This window comes from Eurosta solidaginis, chromosome 1 (assembly GCF_040869045.1).
Source record: "Eurosta solidaginis isolate ZX-2024a chromosome 1, ASM4086904v1, whole genome shotgun sequence".
In the NCBI taxonomy this organism is placed as follows: domain Eukaryota; kingdom Metazoa; phylum Arthropoda; class Insecta; order Diptera; family Tephritidae; genus Eurosta; species Eurosta solidaginis.
In genome coordinates, this window is record NC_090319.1 from 166,742,578 (window position 1) to 166,768,355 (window position 25,778).

The following is a 25,778-nucleotide window of genomic DNA, read 5'->3' on the forward strand; positions in this document are numbered from 1 at the left end:
CAACTTATGCTACGCCTCATCCGTACGCAGTATTGGATACCACGGGTCAAGAATATGATAAAATCGACGATCCACAATTGCAAGGAATGCACGATTCACCGAAAACGTGTTCAAACCCAGCTAATGGGAATTCTACCCAAAGAGAGAACTACGTACTCGCGGGCCTTCACAAATACAGGAGTCGATTTTGCGGGACCCTTCTATAAAAAGAACTTTCAGGGACGAGGCTGTAGAGTGTCTGCTTTGCAACGAAAGCGATTCACCTGGAACCCACCTCCGACCTCAGCACTCAATCATTTTTAGCAGCATTTACGAGGTGTGTTTCGCGAAGAGGCTGCCCTAGTAAGATGTTTTCCGACAATAGCACCAATTTTGTCGGGGCTTCTAGAGCACTTAAAGCGGAAATGAGGGAATTTCTACAAAACGCCCGCGATAACACCCTCAACAAGTATTCCCATCAATCCTTATCGTTGCACTTCATTCCCGCATCAGTTCCTCACATGGGGGACTGTGGGAGGCGGGAGTGAAAAGCTTTAAAAGCCACTTCACACAAATCGCCCCAAATTGCAAATTCACCTTTGAGGAGTTTGCGACTTTGCTATGCAGGATCGAAGCCTGCCTCATCTCCCGACCATTGAGCCCGTAACCCCAGGTCACTTTCTGGTAGGAGGACATCTCGTATCTCCACCAGAACCTGATGCCAACGAAAACTCTGCCTCAATTATAAATCGGTGGCAAAAGTTAAAATCCCTACATCATTCCTTCTGCAATAGGTGGAAATCCGAATACCTCTCTGAACTGCAGAAAAGCAATAAATGGAGATTTCCCAAAACGAACCTAAAAATCGGGGATCTGGTCGTAATCAAGGACAATTTGTCTCCAAATGAATGGAGACTCGGACGGGTGGTCAAATTACACCCAGGAACTGATGATCGTGTCAGAGTGGTCGATATCCTGACTGTGAAAGGCCAGATCACCCGACCTTTGGTAAAACTCATCATCTTACCATCCCAGCGCGATGAGGTAGAAGAATCTGCTGCATCCAAGTAAAACTTTAACCGTGATGTTCGCTTTATTATACGCATGCGATAAAAGTGTTCTCCTTAAATGGGAAGCATCAAATACTACTACTCATAATATACCCATTCTTTCACAAGGAGATCCCTTTTTTTAAAAAAAACTGTGTATGAAGCAATTGTACGATTTAGTGAGCACAGTTATTGTAATATTAAATTTTATAGAAAACGAGGATGAAAAGTCCAAATCGTATGTAGATCACGATTATAATTGTTTTTGTAATTTTCTAATTATCTGTAGCATAGTTATTGCAACTATACATATACATATATGTATATGTATATTTTTAAAATTTATTGTGTTTTGTTTTAACGACTGCGCGTCGCAGGATACACCGAACCTGCTTCTTAGCTGATGGCCCCAAAAGTTATAACAAACATAGTGTAAGCATTTAATAAGCTAAGGAATTTCAAGGTTATTTTCGTTGAAAAGAGAACTAAATATGAATATTGTGAGTCTAATTGACGTGTTTGTAAGGATACTGACATAAATTTACCTCTCTGAAAAAAAAAACTCGTTTCCTAATTGCCTGCAGTTACTAGTTTGGGGTACTTATCATCGATCGAATAGTTACATTCGTTTTGTAACACATCACCGCAAGTGTATTACATTTAGCAACGATAACTTTCTAATTTCGCCCTCACATAAATTTTAGCGCGTTTAAAATTAGAAAATGTTCATTGTTACCATGTACATAAATCATTCAACTCACCATGATTGCGAGGCAAAGGCGAATAGAACTTATTAAAGCTCGCGGCGCTGTGAATGGCAGCTGCTCTGATTACAATTCTTATAGCTTGCCTTTTGTTTGGCCTTGACTGATTTTCAACATTCATCTCAGCAAGTACCGAATTCTTCGTCTAAAATTATATGATATGGTGAGCAACTAATTGACGCAGCTATAAGCAATAAAGTATTTGATTTTTATTTCAATAGTTTTTTTTTTTCATTGGTTACCAACCAGTGTATATCATTTGTTTTTCGCTTTTTATACCTTTCATGAAAATGAAATGGTATATTAATTTCGTCACGAAACCGAAAATTGTAAGTCCTTAAAGGAAAATAGATAGACCCACCCTTAAGTATACCGAAATAATCAGGTTGAAGAGCTGAGTTGTTTTAGCCATGTCCGTCTGTCCGTCTGTCCGTCTGTCTGTTTGTATGCAAACTAGTCCCTCAATTTTTGAGATATCTTGATAAAATTTGGTGAGCAGGTGTATTTGGGTGTCCGATTAGACATTTGTCGGAACCGACCGGATCGGACCACTATAGCATATATCCTCCATACAACCGATTTTTCAGAAAAAGAGGATTTTTGTAATATCTTACCCAATTTAACAGATTGAAGCTTCAAACTTCACCATATACTTTCGTATATTGAACATATTGTTGCCTGAAAAAATTTATGAGATCGGTCGTATATATAGTATATATCCCCCACAACCGATTGTTCAGATAAAGAACTTTTCGTAATTACTGCCCTATTTTAAGAGCTAGAGGCTTCAAATTTCAGCGAATGCTTACTTATATAGCATATATTGTTGTCTGAAAAAATCATAAAGATCGGTGGTATATATAGTATATATATGGTGGTATATATAGTATATATATATAGTATATATATATATATTTTCGCAAATTTTAGCCCCATTTTAACAGCTAGAAGCTTCAAATTTCACCGAATATTTACTTATATAGCATATATTGTTGTCTGAAAAAATCATAGAGATCGGTTGTATATATAGTATATATCTCATACAACCGATTTTTCAGATAAGAAACTTTTCGCAATTAAAAAAAAAAAAAAAAAAAAAAACTTTTCACAATTTCTACCCCATTTTAACAGCTATAAACTTCAAATTTCACTGATTGCTTACGTATATAGCATATATTGTTGTCTGAAAAAATCATAGAGATCGGTTCTATATATAGTATATATCTCATACAACCGATTGTTCAGATAAGAAACTTTTCGCAATTTCTACCCCATTTTAACAGCTAGAAGCTTCAAATTTCACCAACTGCTTTCGTGTATAGCATATATTGATGTCTGAAAAAATCATTGAGATCGGTGATATACATAGTATATATCTCATACAACCGATTGTTCAGATAAGAAACTTTGCGCAATTTCTGCCCCGTTTTAACAGTTAGAAGCTTCAAATTTCACAAAATGCTTTCGTATATAGCATATATTGTTGTCTGAAAAAATCATAGAGATCGGTGGTATATATATTATATACTTCATATAAACTCTCATATTGACCCCTTTTTTACGGCTAGAAGCTTCAAGATTCATCAAATTTCATCAAATAATTACGTTTACGTCATATATTTTTGAAATACGTGATTCGTAGCCATAGTTTTTACATGCAGACCACAAAAAACGTGAAGCTTTGCATCCTCACACAGATTACCTACCTATTTTTATACCTTTCATGAAAATGAAATGGTATATTAATTTCGTCACGAAACCGAAAATTGTAAGTCCTTAAAGGAAAATAGATAGACCCACCCTTAAGTATACCGAAATAATCAGGTTGAAGAGCTGAGTTGTTTTAGCCATGTCCGTCTGTCCGTCTGTCCGTCTGTCTGTTTGTATGCAAACTAGTCCCTCAATTTTTGAGATATCTTGATAAAATTTGGTGAGCAGGTGTATTTGGGTGTCCGATTAGACATTTGTCGGAACCGACCGGATCGGACCACTATAGCATATATCCTCCATACAACCGATTTTTCAGAAAAAGAGGATTTTTGTAATATCTTACCCAATTTAACAGATTGAAGCTTCAAACTTCACCATATACTTTCGTATATTGAACATATTGTTGCCTGAAAAAATTTATGAGATCGGTCGTATATATAGTATATATCCCCCACAACCGATTGTTCAGATAAGGAACTTTTCGTAATTACTGCCCTATTTTAAGAGCTAGAGGCTTCAAATTTCAGCGAATGCTTACTTATATAGCATATATTGTTGTCTGAAAAAATCATAAAGATCGGTGGTATATATAGTATATATATGGTGGTATATATAGTATATATATATAGTATATATATATATATTTTCGCAAATTTTAGCCCCATTTTAACAGCTAGAAGCTTCAAATTTCACCGAATATTTACTTATATAGCATATATTGTTGTCTGAAAAAATCATAGAGATCGGTTGTATATATAGTATATATCTCATACAACCGATTTTTCAGATAAGAAACTTTTCGCAATTAAAAAAAAAAAAAAAAAAAAACTTTTCACAATTTCTACCCCATTTTAACAGCTATAAACTTCAAATTTCACTGATTGCTTACGTATATAGCATATATTGTTGTCTGAAAAAATCATAGAGATCGGTTCTATATATAGTATATATCTCATACAACCGATTGTTCAAATAAGAAACTTTTCGCAATTTCTACCCCATTTTAACAGCTAGAAGCTTCAAATTTCACCAACTGCTTTCGTGTATAGCATATATTGATGTCTGAAAAAATCATTGAGATCGGTGATATACATAGTATATATCTCATACAACCGATTGTTCAGATAAGAAACTTTGCGCAATTTCTGCCCCGTTTTAACAGTTAGAAGCTTCAAATTTCACAAAATGCTTTCGTATATAGCATATATTGTTGTCTGAAAAAATCATAGAGATCGGTGGTATATATATTATATACTTCATATAAACTCTCATATTGACCCCTTTTTTACGGCTAGAAGCTTCAAGATTCATCAAATTTCATCAAATAATTACGTTTACGTCATATATTTTTGAAATACGTGATTCGTAGCCATAGTTTTTACATGCAGACCACAAAAAACGTGAAGCTTTGCATCCTCACACAGATTACCTACCTATTTTTTATTTTATATTTATCTTAAAAATCGTTTAGATATGTTCAAATTTCACCAAATGCTTACGTGTATAGCATATATTGTTGTCTGAGAAAATCATAGATACCGGTGGTATATATAGTATATATCCCATACAACCGATTGTTCAGATAAGAAACTTTGCGCAATTTCTTCCCCATTTTAACAGTTATAAGCTTCAAATTTCACCGATTGCTTACGTATATAGTATGTATTGTTGTGTCAAAAAATCATAGAGATCGGTGATATATATAATATATATATGATGGTATATATAGTATATATATATAGTATATATATATTTTTTTTACGATTTCGGCCCCATTTTAACAGCTAGAAGCTTCAAATTTCACAAAATGCTTACGTATATAGCATATATTGTTGTCTGAAAAAATCATAGAGATCGGTCGTATATATATTATATACTTCATATAAACTGTCATTTTCACCCCTTTTTTACGGCTAGAATCTTCAAAATTCATCAAATTTCATCAAATAGTTACGTTTTCGTCATATATTTTTGAAATACGTGATTCGTAGTCATAGTTTTTACACGCAGACCACAAAAAACCTGAAACTTTGCATCCTCACACAAAGTACCTACCCGTTTTTTATTTTATATTTATCTTAAAAATCGTTAAGGTATGTAGATCTGTTCACTATATATTTCTTATCTTATACATCCGATTATTCGGAGATTACGAACGGGATAAGATTATTGTTCAGCCCCATTCATGAAAGGTATGAAGTCTTCGGCACAGCCGAAGACAGTCCCGTTCTTACTTGTTTAAATTATAATTATATCTGTTTAATATTAGAAAAGAAACCATTATATCGGCATGACTTTTTCTACCGTCGTATCCATATGCTAATTACTGAATTCATCGAGTTTATGCATTCTCAAGTAACAGAATTAAGGGGAAAGGCGGATGAAACCGCTCGAACGGTTATGGGATTTTCGAAAGAGGTCTTGGAACCACCATATAACTCAGAACATAACTTTGAAATGAGATGCTACGTATTGCCTATTAAAAATGAGAGCTTGTTTGACAAGCTGTGAGAGGTCTGCGCGAAATACTTTCAATCTTTTGAAACAAGCCTCTGGGCTGACTGGCAGTACAACTTTATCTTGGGAACATTTCTTTGGATCTATAATTCAATACTATTCGAATTTGCGACAGGAACATTGTGTTGGTAGTGAAACATCTTACAAACGCCATTTGAACCGCGGCATTAATCCTCAAGAAATGGAAGCCTTACAAGCAGTACTCGAAGTGACACGATGTGTGGCTAATTATGATGAATTATCACGTATAGCAATTTGTGAAAACCCGAATTGGGCAGCATTGCAAATCCTTCTGGGTTTGTTGAGTTTCCCAGTGCCACTTGTGGTGAAAGGACATATTTTGGAGACATTGTCCGCGCTGGACAAATCTAAAGAAACAGCAACAATGCTATGGAACATGATCGAATCAGCTCAAATTATACCAACTTTTCCGACTCAGGGATCCCACTGTGAATGCAATCCTCAAACAGAAATAGAACAGAATGAATCTCGCCTCGAAAAATCTTCTCGTTCTCGGGGAATATTAGATCTAGTTTATTCGTTGTTAAATGCCGACATACCAAAGAATTTAGGTGCAGATCAAAGAAAACCGGGTGTATAACCATATGTAACATTTATCATTGATGTAATTTTGTTTTTAATTTTACGACCGACCATACAAAAACCAGACGTAGAAATGGGAAATCGTCTTAAAATGTTTGAGGATAATTAATTATTTAGTAAGGATTTATGAACCAACACCTAGCGATTTTAAAGAGCAAGATGATCGAAGCTCATCGTTGGGACACCACATACTGTTGCAGATGCAAAAGGAAATCTCATTTTTGCCTTTTGATAATCGAAGAAGGTCAAAAAAAAGCAAAAGTTGTTTCTAGACTGTCATCTTACTGCAAATTGTCCAAACATATTGGTTGGTCTGAATAAAATTCTTTTGGATATTAATCCACGCAGCCAGAGTCCCGATCATCTGCTGAATATTACACAATTTGTGATTTTTTGCAGCTCTTTACCGAATCATCCTTATGCTGCTGTAAATATACTCCATATGGTTTCTAATGCACCGAACATCTCTACCCAAATATTGGATGTATCTATTTCAAATAGCCATATGTATGATGAGTGCTCGCTGGAGTATCCCGAGCCTAAAACCATCGTAGATATAAAGATCCACAAAAATTAATTTTGAAGCTGAACTGCTATTTTTTTTAAATAAAGAATATTTTATACTTTTGAACTCATGCGTACGGTCCATCCACAAATCTCTCATTTTTCTCCTTCTAGATATTGTCTACTCTAGTAACAGGCCAAGGCGAGGTTGCGTACCGTAAGGGGGCCGGCATGTTTAGGCCAGCAGGCTAACCCCAAAGGAAAATTAAGGGCCGGCCACCCTAATGCAATTTAATACAGAACCGCTTATTTGTTACGGCCGTTAGCATTTATACTAAAAGAAAAAGGGACGTTTCGTTAAGTTACCCCGCCGAAGGCCTGTTAGTTTGGGGGTAAACGGAACGCGTGGAATGGGACTCGGTCACTTGGATTAAAGCCGCAGCAGTATACACACGCTCGTAAGTTGGATCAACAAGTTTTTAACCACCATTAAAACATCACACCGCCAGAACGCAGAGTCCCTGAATGTATATTAAAGGTAACATTGTAGCAATTGCATGCTTGCTCCTTTAAACTCTCTTTCTGTTTTTTCCACTGCATATTTCTTGAAATAAAATCTATTGCAATTTTAATATTAATTCCTTCCTAACTTCCATCGAGAGAAACTAGTCTGGAATCCGGCAGCTCACGTTTTCAGTTTGAAAAACGTTTTCTGAAACAAAACACGTTTGGCAAACAAATTTGCACATGTGTACCCCCATTATGTTCCATTCTCATTAAAATAAAAAAAATAAATGTAAGGCGCGATAACCTCCGAAGAGATCTAAGGCCGAGCTTCTCTTCCAATTTGCGTCGTGCTCCTCTTGATTTTACTTACAAATTGGCCGGACGCGACCTACTTGTTTTATGCCGAATCCGAACAGCATCTGCACGGCAGATGAGTTTTCACTGAGAGCTTTTCATGGCAGAAATCCACTCGGAGCGCTTGCCAGACACTGCCGAGGGGCGACCCCGCTTAGAAAAATGTCTTCTAATTGAAAAGACTTATTTCTAAAATTTTGATGTTGCTTTATCCGGGGTATGAAGCCAGGGCATACGGTGTGGTAGGCGGAGCACGCTACCATCACACCACGGTGGCCGCCATTCTCATTATGTTACATATATAGCAACCAAAGAGCTGAGCGTCGCTCACTATTGATATTCAATGTATAATTGTTAGTGTACTATTTTTGTGTATAATTACTGTTTTTAGTTGTTTACATATTTCTATCTATTTTAACTACTTGTTCTTCTGTATTTTAATATTGTTAAACCAGTCGATCAGTGACACTGCTGAGGAGTGGAGGTACGTGCTTACGCATTATTATATGTTTTTTATGATTTTAATTTTTTGATGTTTTTATGTTTAGTTACAGTCTTGATAATGAGTTCAGAATGAACTCGAAATATCGAAACCAATAAAATAATGATATATCTTGATTAACCAATCGTGTTTTAATAATAGATATGTATTTGGCCTCGAGCTCGAATAATCTTCAACAAAGTATTCTCATTAAAAAAAAAATTATTGTTCTGGCCTTGAGCTCGAATCGAACTTTGAATCATTTATCATTAGGCCGATAAAAACAAAAACAATCTTATATATAAAAAGAAAGACTAAAATATGTTTTAGTTGGTAGCCGGTGTTTGAAGAGATGCGCCCGTCGATTTTGTTCAAACTTTCACATATGTTGCATATACCTCACGCGGTGGTTTGCACATAGGTTTGGTTGCGATCGACGCACAGGGCCTCGAGGCCAAAACGTGGACCCGGGTACTCCTAGAATGTGTTTATAGAGTATGGATAACAAATGAAAGCTGTTGATTAGTGCTTTAGTAGAGGGTAATTTTCATACCCCTGGGTGACTAGGGTCTCGAGATATAGGCCAAGACGTGGACCAGGGTACCCCTAGAATGTGTTTATAGAATATGGATATGAAATGAATATGGATATTAAATAAAAGCTGTTGATGAGTGCTTTAGTAGAGGGTAATTTTCATACCCCTGGGTGACTCGGGTCTCGAGATATAGGCCAAAACGTGGACTTGGGTACCCCTAGAATGTGTATAAAATATGGATAACAAATGAAAGCTGTTGATGAGTGCTTTAGTAGATGGTAATTTTCATACCCCTGGGTGACTAGGGTCTCGAGATATAGGCCCAAATGTGGACCCGGGTACCCTTAGAATGTGTTTATAGAATATGGATAATAAATGAAAGCTGTTGATTAGTGCTTTAGTAGAGGGTAATTTTCATACCCCTGGGTGACTATGGTCTCGAGATATAGGCCAAAACGTGGACCAGGGTACCCCTAGAATTTGTTTATAGAATATGGATATGAAATGAATATGGATATTAAATAAAAGCTGTTGATGAGTGCTTTAGTAGAGGGTAATTTTCTTACCCCTGGATGACTAGGGTCTCGAGATATAGGCCAAAACGTGGACCAGGGTACCCCTAGAATGTGTTTATAGAATATGGATAACAAATGAAAGCTGTTGAGTGCTTTAGTACAGGGTAGTTTTCATACCTATTAGTGACTAGGGTCTCGAGATATATGTAGGTCAAAACGTGGATCAGGGTAACACTAAGATGCGTTTTTACATTATGGGTATCAAACTGAAGCTTTTGATGTGTGCTTTAGTACAGGGTAGTTTTCATACCTATTTGTGACTAGGGTCCCGAGATATAGGCCAAAACGTGGATCAGGATAGGAATAGAATGTGTTTTTACATTATGGCTATCAAATTGAAGCGGTTGATGTGTGCTTTGGTACAGGGTAGTTTTGATACCTATTGGTGACTAGGGTCTCGGGATATAGGCCAAAACGTGGACGCGGATACCCCTAGAATGTGTGTGTAATATGGATATCAAATGAAAGCTGTTGCTGACAGCTTTAAAGTAATTTTCATTGTGATATTCGATTTAGTCGCATCAGCCAGCAAAACTGATAAATATGCATGTGAAACCGAAATTAAGACATGAATTAATAATACCCACATACCTGTTTACATACGTCCTATTCGCTTTGCCTAAAATTTGGTATATAAATTTGCCTATATAGTGTTTATTATTTGTTATTAAATTATTAACTGTGTATTTTATACTTTATATTTTAAAATATTTTGTTATCGAATTAGTTTTTATAAATGAAAATTTTGGTGATATCAAAATGAAAACTTTTGATTAATAATATTTTTATACTTCAAACCTTAAATAAATATTTTTAATATTTGGTTAACCACCAAATATATTGGTGATCTCACCAACGGACCTACTTTAAAACCTAGCTAATGAAAGGACATACAAAACGTTAGTTTTTTTTTTGATGCAGCGACGTGCATTCAGAAGCCATAGCAAAACACAAAAGCCTTCGACACTAATAAGAAGCTTTAAATGAAAGTGAATGGTTCAGTTAGACAACCAGAATTGTCTTGAAACGCAAACACAGGTGTCTAGTTGAACTACAGCTGAAACTATAAACAAAAAATAAAACAAAACCGAAACATGCATGCAGGATGCATTTAGCTTAATATAAACATTAAATATATAACATTACTTGCTAATAAAAAAAAACAACTTTAAACGCTTTTTAAAGTGAAAAAGTGAAGTGAAATTTTAAAGAAAATTTTAAGCAAACTATAAACGCATAGAAAGTTTGTTTTAAGCAAACTATAAACGCATAGAAAGTTAGTTTGCATAAAGAGCAAATATATATTTTTGAAACTATTGGAATTTTATCTATTTGATGATTAAAAAACTAAATGCAAATCCTAAGTGAATTCTCCTTGCGATACCTAAATACTATACTATACTATACTATACTAATAAAAGAAATAGTGAATAACTTGTGCTTCATTTAACGAAACTATATCTGTACAATTTAATGTGCCAAAAAATCGTATAATAACTATCAACGCGTTTACAACATAATACGCTTTAAAACAACGGTTGGGTTATCCACGCCACAACAACAAGAGCTACTACAACAATTTTGAGCGCAGTACATACAAGAACGGATTTAAAATGAAGACATCACGATGAAAATGGAGATATGTATAAAGAAAACAACAAAGCCATTGCATAACAAGCCCATTGCATAACAAAACCATGACATAAACAACGATGTATTTAATTGTTATCACGTCAAAAAAAACGCAATTGATTTGCTTAAAATCTTTACAATCATCAATCAACTACTTATTAGTTTTAATATTTTTTTATTAATTTTAATTATAAGTAAGTATAATTTTTATATATATTTATCTTTTCAATAAATATGATACAATCAAAAAAATTTTATGTGAAAGATTTTCTCTTAATGAAGAAAAACGATTAGAACAATTATTTTCCAAAACTGAACTTGATGATCATTCACCATCTGAACTATTCAGATTTATGAAATCACTTATAGGTTCTGACTCCATTGTTAGCCAAGAATTACTCTTTAAATTGTGGATTCGTAAATTGCCACAAGAAATACAAATCCATTTAACTTCTAGTAACAATCAAAGATGATGTAATTACATTGGCTGACAAACTTTTTGATTTAATAAACAAACCCCATTCTTTCAAATCTCCTGTAGTTTCGAGTATAAATAATAATATTTTAGAACAATGCGTTAAAAATTTACCTGAATAAACTACAGCTATTTATCAAAATTTAAATAAAATATCAAATGACATTAATCAATTACAAATCCATTCTAGATCTAAAGAAAGAAATAGATCTAAATCTCGAAATCTTTCAAGACCCAGACGTTTTTCTAAAAATCGAAATTTTAATTCACAAAATATTTGTTATCACAAAAAATTTAAGAATAACGCTCTTAAATGTATACCCACATGCAATTTTAATCAAAATCATAATTCAAATTCCGAACAAAATTTAAGGTTATAGTGGATTCTACTACAAAAATTAAAGTTGCTGGATCTTCTGGATTTTCTGATATTTTCTCACTCAAAATTCCTAGTGTCGAAAATAAGTTTTCAAAATTACCTGATGAATTTTCGTCTATTACCTGTGAACTAGATTATACTAAAAAAGCTAAACACCTTACGGTTCACAGGATAGAAACAAAAGGTGTTTTACCATTTTCGAAACCCAGACGTCTTGATCCAATCAAACTTAAAATTGCTAAAGCTGAGGTTGAATTTTTAGTTAAAACGGGTATATGCAGACTTCAAATTTTCCTATTGCATCTCCACTTAATCTCGTTCCTAAAGAAGAACCAAATGATTGGAGACCTTGCGGAGACTATCGAAGACTAAATTTTATTACTACACCAGATCGGTATCCTTCACCACATATCGAGGATTTAAGAATTGATTTAAAAACAAACAATTTTTTCCAAAATTGATCTTGTACGTGCTTACCACCAAATTCCAATGGCAGAAGACATTCATAAAACAGCAATAACTACCCCTTTTGGAATATTTGAATTCGTAAGAATGCCTTTTAGTTTACGAAACAGTGCTCAAACTTTCAAACGCTTTATTAATGAAGTATTTCCTGATTTTGATTTTGTATTTACATACATTGAAGACATTCTTATTGCCATTGATAATGAAGATCAACATATAAATCAATCAAAATCAGTGTTCAAAAGACTTGAAGAATATAATTTAAATATCAAACCTTCAAAATGTACTCTCGGTGTAAATAAATTAAATTTCTTAAGTTACGAAATTGCAGGCGAAGGTATTAAACCATCTTTAGATCGAATTGAAATCATAACAAATTTTGAAAACCTGATTTTTATAAATAAGTTACAAAAATTTTTAGGTATGGTATATTACTATCACAGATACATATATTAAAATGTTAGCAACAGAACTTAGCTCTCTGCATGAAATGTTAACACATGCAATTAAAAACAAACTCAAACAATTAAATTGGACAAATGAAAGCACAACAGCTTTCGAAAATGTTAAAAAACTTTTTGCTAAAAATACTTTACTTACACATTTCGACAAAAATGGTACTTTACCAGCAGTAGATGCATCAAATGTTGCTATTGGAGCAGTTCTTCAACAAACTAGCTAGCAATAATATAATAGAACCCTTAGCTTAGGTTAGGTTAGGTTGAACTGGCCGGCCCATGAGGACCTCACATAGACTGATTGAGTCCGTAGTGTTACCAGAAGTTTGTTTTAACGACAAAACTGAAAAACCCTGTCAAAAACCAGGACCTATGTTATAAAATAACTCCGTCCTCTTGGCAAATACTAGAAGCTTCCTAGGACTTAAGCCACTTGCTGCTTCTAGATCTGACAGCTGTATCACTCCTAATAGCTAGAGTCTTAGCCTGGCAAGTGCAGGGCATGAGTACAGAACGTGCTCGATCGTTTCCTCCTCCAACCCGCACTTCCTACATCTGTTATCACTGACCAAGCCTAATTTAAAGGCATGTGACGACAGAAGGCAGTGTCCCGTCAGAATACCCGTCATGAGTGTACAGTTCTCTCTTTGCAATGATAGAAGCAACTTTGTTAGTCTAAGGTTGTAAGACCTACACATAATCTTCGACACTTTACAGCCCTGCGCTTGAACCCACGCCTTTCCCGCTTGGTCGATCATGTGCACCTCTCGCCTACGCTTAATCTCGCCCAGTCTAATTGGGACGTCTACGGAGCAAGCTTCAAGGGTGCGCCCTTTCTAGCTAGTTCGTCCGCTTTTTCATTCCAATCTATTCCCATATGCCCTGGGACAGAATATAGATGTATGCTTCTCCCTGTCCCGATTCTCTCCAGAGACTGCTTACACTCTAACACAAATTTAGATGCTGTGCTATGCGAGATTATTGCCTTAATTGCTGCTTGACTGTCAATATAAAAGTTAACACGGTTGCAGCTTAAGCTATTCTTTTCCAGGGTTTCTACTGCTTTGGTTACGGCTAATATTTCCGCTGGAAAATGCTACAGTAATCCAGCAGCCTGTGGCATCTGCTTATTTCCCGATCAGCACAGTATACCGCAGACCCTACTCCTTCCACTACTTTGGAACCATCTGTGTACACATGTATCGCCTCGTCCGCCATTTCCGCACCATTGCGCCAACCGTCCACCTCTATTGTGGCCTTAAGATCTCCCTCGAAGCGCAGATAGGGAATCAGCTAGTCTGTTTGTCTTGTGATTGATGACGCTATACTACTATGGCCATATGGTCGGCGCTCAAGCTGCCCCGATGCACCGAGCCTGGTTGCGGTTGTTAGTGCTATGTTCTTTGCTGCCAGGTCTACAGGTGGAATGTGCAGAATGGCATACAGTGCAGCCGTCGGGGTTGTTTTCAGGGCTCCCGTAATGCTAAGCATCGATAGTCTGCATACCTCCTCTAATTTTTTGAGGTATGTTGTTTTTTGTGTGATTTTCCACCAAACAAGAACTCCATAGTATAGAATAAGGCTTACAATCGCTGTAAAAACCCAACGAGAAAGGGAGGGCGATAGGCCCCACGTACACCTCAGCATTCTTTTACATGCATAGAGTGCCGTTGAGGCCTTCTTGACCCTCTCCTCCACGTTGAGCTTCCATGACAGCTTACTGTCTAGGATGATTCCTAGATATTTTGTGCAAGGTTTCTCCTGTAAGGTCACCCCTCCTAACTTAGGCCTGATCCAATTTGGGACCTTGTACCTCTATGTAAACAAGACCATATCCGTCTTCTCCGCATTGACTTTCAACCCGACATTAGAAGTCCAGGTATGAATATCCCGAAGCGCCCGATCCATCAAAGAACTAATCGCTGGAAGGCACTTTCCACTTATGACAACTGCAACGTCATCTGCGTAAGCCGTAAGTTTTACGGGTCCCTCATCGAATTGCCTGAGCAGTTGGTTGATGACCAGCGTCCACAGCAGAGGTGATAGCACCCCTCCCTGCGGCGTGCCCCTGTCCATTGATTTCGTGGGCTCGTACAATCCCCATTGTGATGTAATCTTTCTGCAATTTAACATGCAGCCGATCCATCTGATTAAGGCAGGATGTACTTTAATGTAATTAATACCATCCATAATCGCCCATTTTGCAACATTATTGAAAGCTCCGGCAATGTCCAAGAAGACTCCTAGAGCATACTCCTTATATTCCAGGGATTTATCTTTGCTTATTACCACCCTATGCAATGCGGTGTCTACCGACTTGCCTTTGGTGTACGCATGCTGTGTTGTGGAGAGCAGCTTTTCATCCACGTTGGACTTTATGTACACATCTGTCAGCCTCTCAAAGATTTTGAGCAGAAATGATGTTAAGCTAATGGGTCTATAGTCTTTGGGATACACGTGACCGATCTTTCCCGCCTTTGGTAGAAAAGCTACATGAGCAGTTCTCCAAGAGTGTGGTACATGATTCAGTCTTATGCACCCATCGAATATTATTTTAAGCCATTCCACGACCGCCATACTTGAAACTTGTAGCATATACCGTCTGGGCCCGGCGATTTAAACTTGGTAACGTTTTCACTGCCCATTCTATCTTGGTATCGGTCACCAAGCCCGGCACTACTAGCTCCGTGATCGAAGTGTGAGTGATGTCTGCTGGCTCTTCTAAACCGTCTCCCGATGGGAAATGTGTATCGAGAAGCACCTAAAGGGATTCCTCACTATTACGTGACCATTCCCCGTTCTCTTTCTTTATTAGTCCCTGGACTATGTTTCCCTTTGCTAGGACTTTTTTCAACCGTGCTGTTTCGCTGGAGCACTCTATGTCCGTACAGAAACTTTTCCATGAGTTTCTCTTAGCCCTGGTAATTTCACGCTTGTAGATCCTCAGTAGATCCCTGTACTCGTCCCGACACGCTTCGCATTCCGTGGTCTATGTGAGCTTAAACATTTCTTTTACCTGTCTTTTTAGAAGACTCATCTCATTGCTCCACCATGGCGGCTTTGCTTTTCTTCTGAATCTTCTTAGAGGGCAAGCTTTGTTATACGCAGTCATAAGTGTCCTTGTTAGGAATTCATCCGACTCCTCCAGTTCCTCCACATTGGCAACCTCTTTGGGTTGTCCCTCTTTGTTTCTACATGTTTCTGGAATTTAGTCCAGTTCGTTGACCTAGGGTTTCTAAAGGTTCCTCCCTTCTCTACCCTCTTTAGAAGGATGCTGAAGCTGATATACGCATGGTCGGGGGAAGGATGGTCTATCAAGAACCATCCAATCATACCTTGATATATCACGCTCGGATCTCAATGTAATATCCAGAATATTGCTGGATGTTGGACCAATGTATGTAGGGACATTTCCCCAGTTGGCTATCTGCAAATTGGTTTGCAGGATGTGACAAAATAGAGATTCGCCCCCCTCGTTCGTATCTGCTCTTCCCCACGCATTGAGGGGCGCATTTGCATCTGCACCTATGACCAACCGCCCTTTGCGCCCTTCCTCCTGTACTAGCCTTTTGCACTCCATCGGTGGAACCTCCGCAGCATGGGCCATGTAGCAGGACGCCAGGATAAATGCCTGCTTATTCTTTTGCTCAACGGCCACCGCTACGAGCTCCTCAGTGGTGTAATTAGGCAGCATATATGAATGCAGCTGTTTCCTTACCATTACTACAGCTCGCACCCGTCCTTCCGTTTGCGCGCAGTAAACGCCAAACCCGCGCGTGCTAAGTCCAGAAACCTTTCCTCTCGATGAGAGCCACGGCTCCTGGATCAGCGCCGTGTCAAACGAACCCTCCTCAAGGGTTAGGAGGAGTTCGCTCGACGCCACTTTACTGTGTTGGAGGTTTATCTGTAGGACTCGCAGCACCATTGGGCTGTTTGTCCCCCTCCAGCACCTTCATCGTGACGTCGTCGTCCTCCCCTTGCCCTTTTGGATTAGAGTATTCGAGACCCCCTTCAGCCTCTCGTGACTGTTGTGCCGGGTGTTCCTCTGTGCGAGTCACAGCACCATTTGGCGATTGGTCCTCTTCTATCACCTTTGTGGTGACGTCGGGGACTTCCACCTATCTTTTTTCCCTTAGGCTTTTGAGGTCCATTTCGACTTCGCCCACCTCTAGCCTGTTAGGGTTTTTATCCTCGGGACTTCTCCTGAGTCGCATGTAAATTTTGCCAGTGCCAAAGGACATTTTGCCAAGCTGCGTGTACAAAATATCCTCCGCCTGCTTGTTTATTTGGAAGATGTACAACTGAATATCCTCGGTAGGCCGAGATACAGTAAGTACCTTCCAATCCTCTGTCGGTATGTTCAGATTCTGCAGAAGTTGCAGTGTATCCTCCGACTTCATCACGCATGGTATCCATACCTTAACTTTTGGTACTGTGGGGATTTGCGCTTTATCCACCACCTCAAACCGCGCGTTCGTGCCTTGCCTTTGTAGGTTTGGAACCACTTCCTCCAGCCACCGCAAGCTCATAATGTTGTCACACGCTATCATCTTCACACCAAAGGTTGGAAGGGGCTTACTTGGTTGTTCCCGCATCATCTTAAGCATTAAGCTAATAAGCTCCCTTTCCACAGATCTCCACCTTTCAGTAGTCAGTTGTCCGAAAGGACTGCTACGATCAACCAGCGCCACAGTCAGCGACTGCTTTGCCGCATCACTCATCTTCTCGGGGAAAGCCGGAGTCTTAATGTTATCTCCCATTGGCACCTCCGAGAAAGCCGGAGTCTTAGCGTTAAATCCCTTTAGCACCTCCGAGAAAGCCGGAGTCTTAGCGTTATCTCCCTTTGGCTTATCTCCTACTTCCGTAGTTGGAACTTCCCTTTGACTCGCAGCTTTCGAGGTAGTTGCTACCTCGCTATTGGGGCCCATCTGTCTTACAGATTTGGGCCTACTTGTCTAGCGACTGCCCTGCCTCGCGGCTCTGGGACTGGGTCCTTTGTGCCTCTTGAAAGCAGGCTTGTCGCCTTCCGCCGAACGTTGCGTCTTCATTCTGCCATTCGACGCTTCTTCCTCCTCGTACCGATTGCAGAACCTAGGGTTTCCCGCAGCAAACCTTTTGAACTGCCTTCGACCTACTTGTACCGCTTCATGGGCCCATTCCAAGCGCTCGATCTCCACTTCTGTTTGGTCGACCACTGCTCCCAAGCGTTGTACAATTCTTAGTACTGCGAGAGAGCTCTTTTACTTCCTCTGTTCCGTTTTCATTTGTGTGCTTCTCCAACACGGAGTTCATTGAATCAGCACTCCTCTCGCTCCCCGAGTCCGACGCATCGCTTAATTCGTATTTCTCGTCCTTGGATTGTGACTTAGTCCTCCTCTTTACATCGTCATTATTACAATCAGGTAATGAGTCGTTCATCTTGGTCGTACGACCACCTGCCCGACAAGGCGGGCTCAGCGGTGCAGTATTATATACGGGGAAAGAACCGTCCGCCACAGCAGCGCCCCTTACTGTGGTAAGGCCATAAATACTTCCCGAGGTGACCCGGTATCGGGAAGGCTCCGTTCGAATACAGCCGAATTTATCCCCTGGCTGCAAATCGTCCAATAGGCACGGTCCGCATAACACCCTGGATTAGGGTTAGAAAATTAACTACAACAGAAAGTAAATATTCAACATTTGATCGTGAACTTTTGGCAATTTATAATTCAATTAAACATTTTAAACATTTTCTTGAAGGTAGAACTTTTACAATTTATACTGATCATAAACCTTTAATTCATGTTCTAAATTCTAAAGTAGATAGGTCTCCTCGTCAACTACGTCATCTTAAATATATATTGCTCAATTTATAAATGATATACAAAATATACGTGGAAAAGACAACATAGTTGCCGATACACTTTCTCGTATTCCAGAAATAAATGCAATTTCAACTCAAGATATAAATTTAGAAACTTTATATAAAGAACAACAAACTGATACATTTTTACAAAAAACTATTTCTGGTCAAAATTCTAAAAGTAATTTAACAGAAATTCATATTCCAGTTATTAATTTAAATATATGGTGTGATGATGATGATGATGATGATGATGTTTCTCTACAACCTTTTAGACCTTATGTTCCACATTCTATGAGAAGAATTATATTCGACAGAATTCACTCATTATCTCATCCAAGTATAAGAACAACTAGAAAATTAATTCAAAATAAATATTATTGGCCTAACATGCGTAAAGAAATTAATGATTAGACTTCATCTTGCATCAATTGTCAAAAATCCAAAATTTCAAGACATACTAAATCTCAAATTCAAAAAATTTAAATACCATCAGGTCGTTTTGAACATATTCATATAGATATTGTTGGACCTCTTCCAGTTTCAAATGAAAATTGTTATATTTTCACAATTATTGACAGATTTTCACGTTGACATGAAGCTTATCCACTTAAAGACATTTCAACAAATACTATAGTAAAAACTTTTATTCAAAATTATATACCACGATTTAGTATACCATTAAATATTACAGTAGATCAAGGTTCACAATACACTTCAAAATTTTATACGGAATTAACTAAACTATTAGGTTCTCATAAAATTCATACATCTCCTTACCATCCCCAAGCAAATGGCATGATAGAGATTTCATCGAACTTCAATTATAGCATCAAAGGACTCGGTTCATTGGTTTGACATTTTGCCATTCATTCTTCTTGGTTTACGAACTTTTATTAAAGAAGATTTAAAATGTTCATCTGCTGAACTTGTTTATGGCCAAACACTTAGAATACCTGGTGAATTAATTGTTTTCAATAGTAATAAAGAACATGATTTTTCTAATGACGCTCTTCACAAATTAAGAGAATATTTTTCGCTTGTTCGTTCTAAATTTTTTCATCATAATAAAGAAAACTTTTCCGTTCCTAAAAAATTGGAAAATTGTGAGTATGTTTTTGTTAAAGTTCTTCGTAAATCTAATTTAGAATCACTTTATGAAGGACCTTTTAAAGTTATCTCTAAGAAACATAAAACATTTACAATTCAATACAAAAATACTATTAAAAATATTTCAATTGATTTACTTAAACCAGCAAACATACTTATTAACACTAATTTAAATACAAATACATTAAACAAGAAAAAAGAAAGAAAAGTTACATTTAATATTAATTAATTATTTATCCATTTTAAATTTTCTTGGGGAGGGGGGGGGGGGGGGGGGGGGGAATGTAGTGTTAACTACTTTGTACTTTGTATTTTAATTTTTAAAAATAATTTTTAATCAAGTTTTCGTTTAAAGTTGAAAACTTTTGAATACTTCAAATAAAAGAAAGTTCTAATTAGTTTTTAAAATATTGAAACTCAAGATAAATAAAATATTTGGTTTACTACCAAATATAATGAGTAAATATATTGTTTATTATTTGTTATTAAATTATTAACTTTGTATTTTATCTATATATATAACAAGAAGTGTACATTTTGATTGTCACTCCATAACTCGAGAACGGATAGAAAGATTGCCATGAAATTTTTAGGAAAGATGCAGGAAGGAGAGATGTTGGTTAGTTGATTTTGAAATCCCAAATCGGTTTAGCCGTATATCTATATTAGGGCGGGTCGATTTAAAAATCGCTCATTGCTCTGTGAAAATCGTATTCTAGGGATCAAAATAGAAACTTTGCCGAAGGAACCATACCTCTAAAACGAATTCTGATGTCCCCCAATTTGGGTCGAACTTTTGGGTAGGGGCAATTTCAATTCTACCTGCTGTGTCTTGTGGTGGCTTAAAAAAAACAACACAAGCAATTTTACGATCTCCAATTGTGTCACAGTGATACCTTCATTTTTTAAAACACAACTATGTTTACGACATGCAAATGCATCACAGTGATGCCTTGGTTTTAAAAGGGCGTTGTAAAAACGCTAATTCCTAATAATTTTTTTAAATTTCTTTTCTATTACTAAGTTAAATTCATTTTTTCATTTACATATGTTCTGACTAAATAAATTTCTAAAGAGAAAAATAAACTCCAAAAAGAAAAAACATGGGCATTTCAAAGTGGGATTTTTCAAAATTTGCCCCAACGACCCAAAGGGGGGGGACATCAGAATTCGTTTTAGAGGTATGGTTCCTTCGGCAAAGTTTCTTATTTGGATCCCTACAATATGATTTTCACAGAGCAATGGGCGATTTTTTTGCCTCCCCACAAATCGACCCGGCCTAATCTATATATATAAAAATGAATGTTTGTATGTATGTCATCGATTAACTCCAAAAATACTGGACCGATTATTATGAAAATTGGTATATATATGTATTTTTCCACGGGGAAGGTTTATATAATGAGTACTTTGATACCGGGTGACTAGGGTCTCGAGATATAGGCCAAAACATGGACCCGGGTAACTCCAGGAAGTTTTTGTACAATATGGGTATCAAATGGAAGCTGTTTATGAGTACTTTGACACTGGGTATTTCTCGTACCCTGGGTGACTAGGGTCTCGAGATATAGGCCAAAAAATGGACCCGGGCACCCCTAGATTGTGTTTATGCAATATGGATATCAAATGAAAGCTGTTGATGAGTGCTTTAGTACAGGGTAGCTTTCATACCTATTGGTGACTAGGGTCTCGAGATATAGGCCAAAACGTGGATCAGGGTAACACTAGGATGCCTTTTTACATTATGGGTATCAAATTGAAGCTGTTGATGTGTGCTTTACTACAGATAATTTTTTATACCGCTGGGTGTCTTGGGTATCGAGATATAGGCCAAAACGTGGACACGGATACCCCGAGACAATGTTTATACAATATGGATATCAAAGGAAAACTGTTGATGAGTGCTTCACTAGAGGGTAGTTGTCATACCTACTGGTGACTAGGGTCTCGAGATATAGGCCAAAACATGGACCTGGATACCCCTAGAATGTGTGTGTATTTTGGGTATCAAATGAAAGCTGTTGCTGAGAGCTTTTAAGTAATTTTCATTGTGATATTCGATTTAGTCGCATCAACCTGGCAAAACTGATAAATATGCATGCGAATCCGAAATAAAGTCATGAATTAATAATACCCACATACCTATTTACATACGTCCTATTCGATTTGCCTGAATTTGGTATATAAATTTGCCTATATTAGTATTTACGATGCTTTTTTCCGGGAAGTAGACCAGAGACGGACTGGGACTGGGATTAGGACTGGGACTGAGACTGAGACTCGGAGTGGGACTGGGACTGAGACTCGGAATGGGACTGGAACAAAATACATACCACCCTCTGAGGCTGGCAATAAGATATGAAGAAGAATGAGAAAAACTTGAGAGAAGAGAAAAGAGAGAAGGAGACTGAGAAAGAGATAGAATGAGACGAAGATGAAGATAGATGAAGCGCAAAATACGGAGGGTGGAGTGAATACAAAGATTAGGAAAAAGTGTAGAGGGGCGAGGACAGATTTAGACGGAAAAAGCTTATTAAAATGTATGCAGATATACCAAATTTAGGGCAGAACAACGTCTGCCGGGTCTGCTAGTACTTTATATTTTAAAATATTTTGTTATCGAATTAGTTTTTGTAAATGAAAGTTTTGGTGATATCAAAATGAATGATTAATAATATTTTTATACTTCAAACCTAAAATAAAAATTTTTAATATTTGATTAACCACCAAACCTATATTAGTATTTACGATCATTTTTTCCAGGAAGAAGACCAGAGACGGACTGGGACTGGGATTAGGGCTAGGACTGAGACTCGGAGTGGGACTGCAACAAAATACATACCACCCTCTGGGACTGGCAATAAAAGATGAAGAAGAATGAGAAGAACTTGAGAGAAGAGAAAAGTGAGAAGGAGGCTGAGAAAAAGATAGAGTGAGACGAAGATAAAGCTTATTAAAATGTATGCTGATAGACCAAATTTAGGGCAAAACAACGTCTGCCGGCATGCTAGTTGTTAATAAACCAAAAGCACTTGGGAATGTCAAACAAAGTAATTGGCAATAAACAAATCCAGCATTATCAGTGATTTGCAACAGATGGCGCAACGCCGATTAAATATAGTTAGTAGTTAATTTTTTCAATTTTCCCATTTTTTACAATTTGCTATAAATTTTTTTGCTCAAACATTTATTAATAATAAAAAACTTTAATCATCACTTCCTTCAACGTGACACAAGGAAATTTATTGCATCATGCAGTTGGAGTCTGCAACAAAAACTTGCCTGTGCTGTTAAATTCACATAATTGTTGTGAATTTAGAAAAGGATATTGTACGAAAATATGAAGCCACTATGTGCAGTTAAGATATCGGCCGATATGTCCTCCCTTAGCTTTCGAGGCTTTAGATGCAAACCACTCTCATCTGTTTACATATTTCAGATATTCTTTTTTTTAAACGGTTTTATTTATTTTATTTTTTTATTTCATATTTTATTATTAAAACATAATTTTAGACGTTAAACAAAACGGTATACATTAACTTTTATTAAAATTTTGCATAATATTTGCTTAAATACAGAATTTAGAAAAATTTTCGTACTATGTCTTTTTACTGTTTACTTACTATATTACAGAAAAATAGATAAATGTGTTGTAAATATACACATATATGGTAATTTCTTTGAATTTAAGTTATTCCTTTAGAATATATGTAAAGTATACACTCTGAATTATTAAGGCCTTACAATTTTGAAACTATAAATATGACTTAACCTTAACCTTCAGGTCAGGGCAGCTCATTTAAAATCGTAAATGCACGGAAGCTTTACAATACCAGTATATTTGAAAGGCATATGCGAGGTTTACGATGCTTTTACGACTTTTAATATTCTACGCCTGGAATTTACATTTCAAAAGGTCCAATCCCATTTAAGGTGTATATGTTTGTCATCGTCCGTAAAGAGAGGTGCAACTGAATAAGTACCCCGCGCCATTAACCCTGAAGGGGCTTCTTCTGCTGGTGTTAAATAGAATTGAATATCCTTTTTCGGTGGATATGAGCCGACCATATGCGTCATCTTGGCAACTGTGACACCCACCCACTGTGATACCTGCTTTTTAAGTTGACTTAAATCGCCAGTTAAATCCAACTCCATATCATCGCGTTCTTCCACAACTAAAGCCAGTTTTTTGACGATCACTCTTCGCGGATCATTTGCATAGACAATAATTTTCTCTGCCTGTGGAGGTCCTAACAAGGCTTCTTTTTTTCTTTCGTCTTCTTGATCTACAGCCATTAGTTCTTCAATTGTGTTTTCAGGCGGTGGCTGATAAGTACTATCATGAATATCCTCATCATGAATACCAACTTTAACATGGGACTCAGTCGACATTTTGTTTGACAAATTACTTAAGCAATCGGGAATGCGTAATGACGAGAACCTCTTTCCAACCAACCTCTTCCGATATTTGCGACAATTTAATAAGTTTACTGGTTTGTGAAGTCGATAAGCTACAAGCTTCAAACTTGGAATATAGTTCAGAACCCGATGACAATGCAATAATAAGTCAAAAAAAACTCCTGTAGGTGGCGCATGGATCGAAATATTTCAAAAAACCGTATTTGTGGTCCGACTTGGCTCATTTTTGGAACACATAATATGTATATACATGAATAGAAATCGCCGCTAGATGGCGGAGGTATCGAGATATTCAAAAAAATCGTATTTGTGTTCCGATTAGGCTCATATTTGGAACACATATTACATACTGGAATAGAAAGCGACCTATGCAAAAAATCGCGGATAGGTGGCGCAAGGATTGATATATTAAAATAAACGTATTTGTGGTCCTATTTGGCTGATATTTGAAACATATATTACATACAGAAATAGAAATCGCTTTATGAAAAAAAAATCCCGCTAGGTGCGGCAAGGATCGAGATATTAAAAATACTCGTATCTGTGGCCCGATATGGCTCATATTTGGAACAAATATTACATACAGTCCGGTAGAAGTGACATCAAAATACTTTGGAGTTCGAGGACTTAGATTGTAGCAAATTGTCAGGAAATAGTCCTTGTAATAATGAGTCACTAAATGAACTAAGTAGAATGAGAAATAATAGGCAATTAAGACTAAAAACTTGAAAATAAAATAATTAAAAAAAGTTTTAAGTTAAACGGTTTTCTTGAAAACAATACCAGCATTAAGTAATAATAATTAGGTAGGTCCTAGGTACTAGTCATCACACTTCTCATCAATCTAGGGCGTTGATCAGACAATTAAATAAAAGAGTTGGGCGCGTGAAATGTGTTATTGACTTACGGAGTATTTTTTAACCCTAGAATATCATACTACAGTAATATTTAAAAGGGTACAAAGGATGTCTCCTGTTTAAAAGAGATATTTAAATTTGTATTAATAAATTCTTTTTAATATATTTTAATGAAATAAGACAAAAACAGTTTAGCTTTTTAATATTATCTATACAAAAAATCAGGCAAAAAAACCAAAAATTTAAGGAGAAAAACCAAAAACAAAAACATGCCTCGTCGTTTCGACGAAGTATGATATTCTAGGGTTCAGCACGACCCTTATGAACATTATAATGAGTTGTAAGGAATGTTCCAAAAAAAGTGCACATTTTTAGTTACAGTACTTTCCGCTTATGTATATGCACCACGGCTATAAGCATTTTCCGGTTATAAGCACTACAAAAATTGTAAAAAAAGTTCCCCTATTTCAATGTACACAAAAATAGGTCCCTTAAGCTAGCCCAACCTTTCCAGCGCGATCAAAAAACGAAACCGTACTAAATTGCACAATATTTAATGCAAA

At 36.9% G+C, this 25,778-nt stretch overlaps 1 protein-coding gene and 1 pseudogene across 4 annotated transcripts in view; both read right to left on the minus strand.

The window, feature by feature from the left end:
* The window catches only part of Parp1 (Poly-(ADP-ribose) polymerase), a 636,927-nt gene that overhangs the window by 42,482 nt on the left and 568,667 nt on the right, over positions 1-25,778 (minus strand). The gene's annotated exons all lie outside the window — the stretch shown is intronic.
* LOC137236926 (rho GDP-dissociation inhibitor 1 pseudogene) lies at positions 23,849-24,337 on the minus strand (annotated as a pseudogene).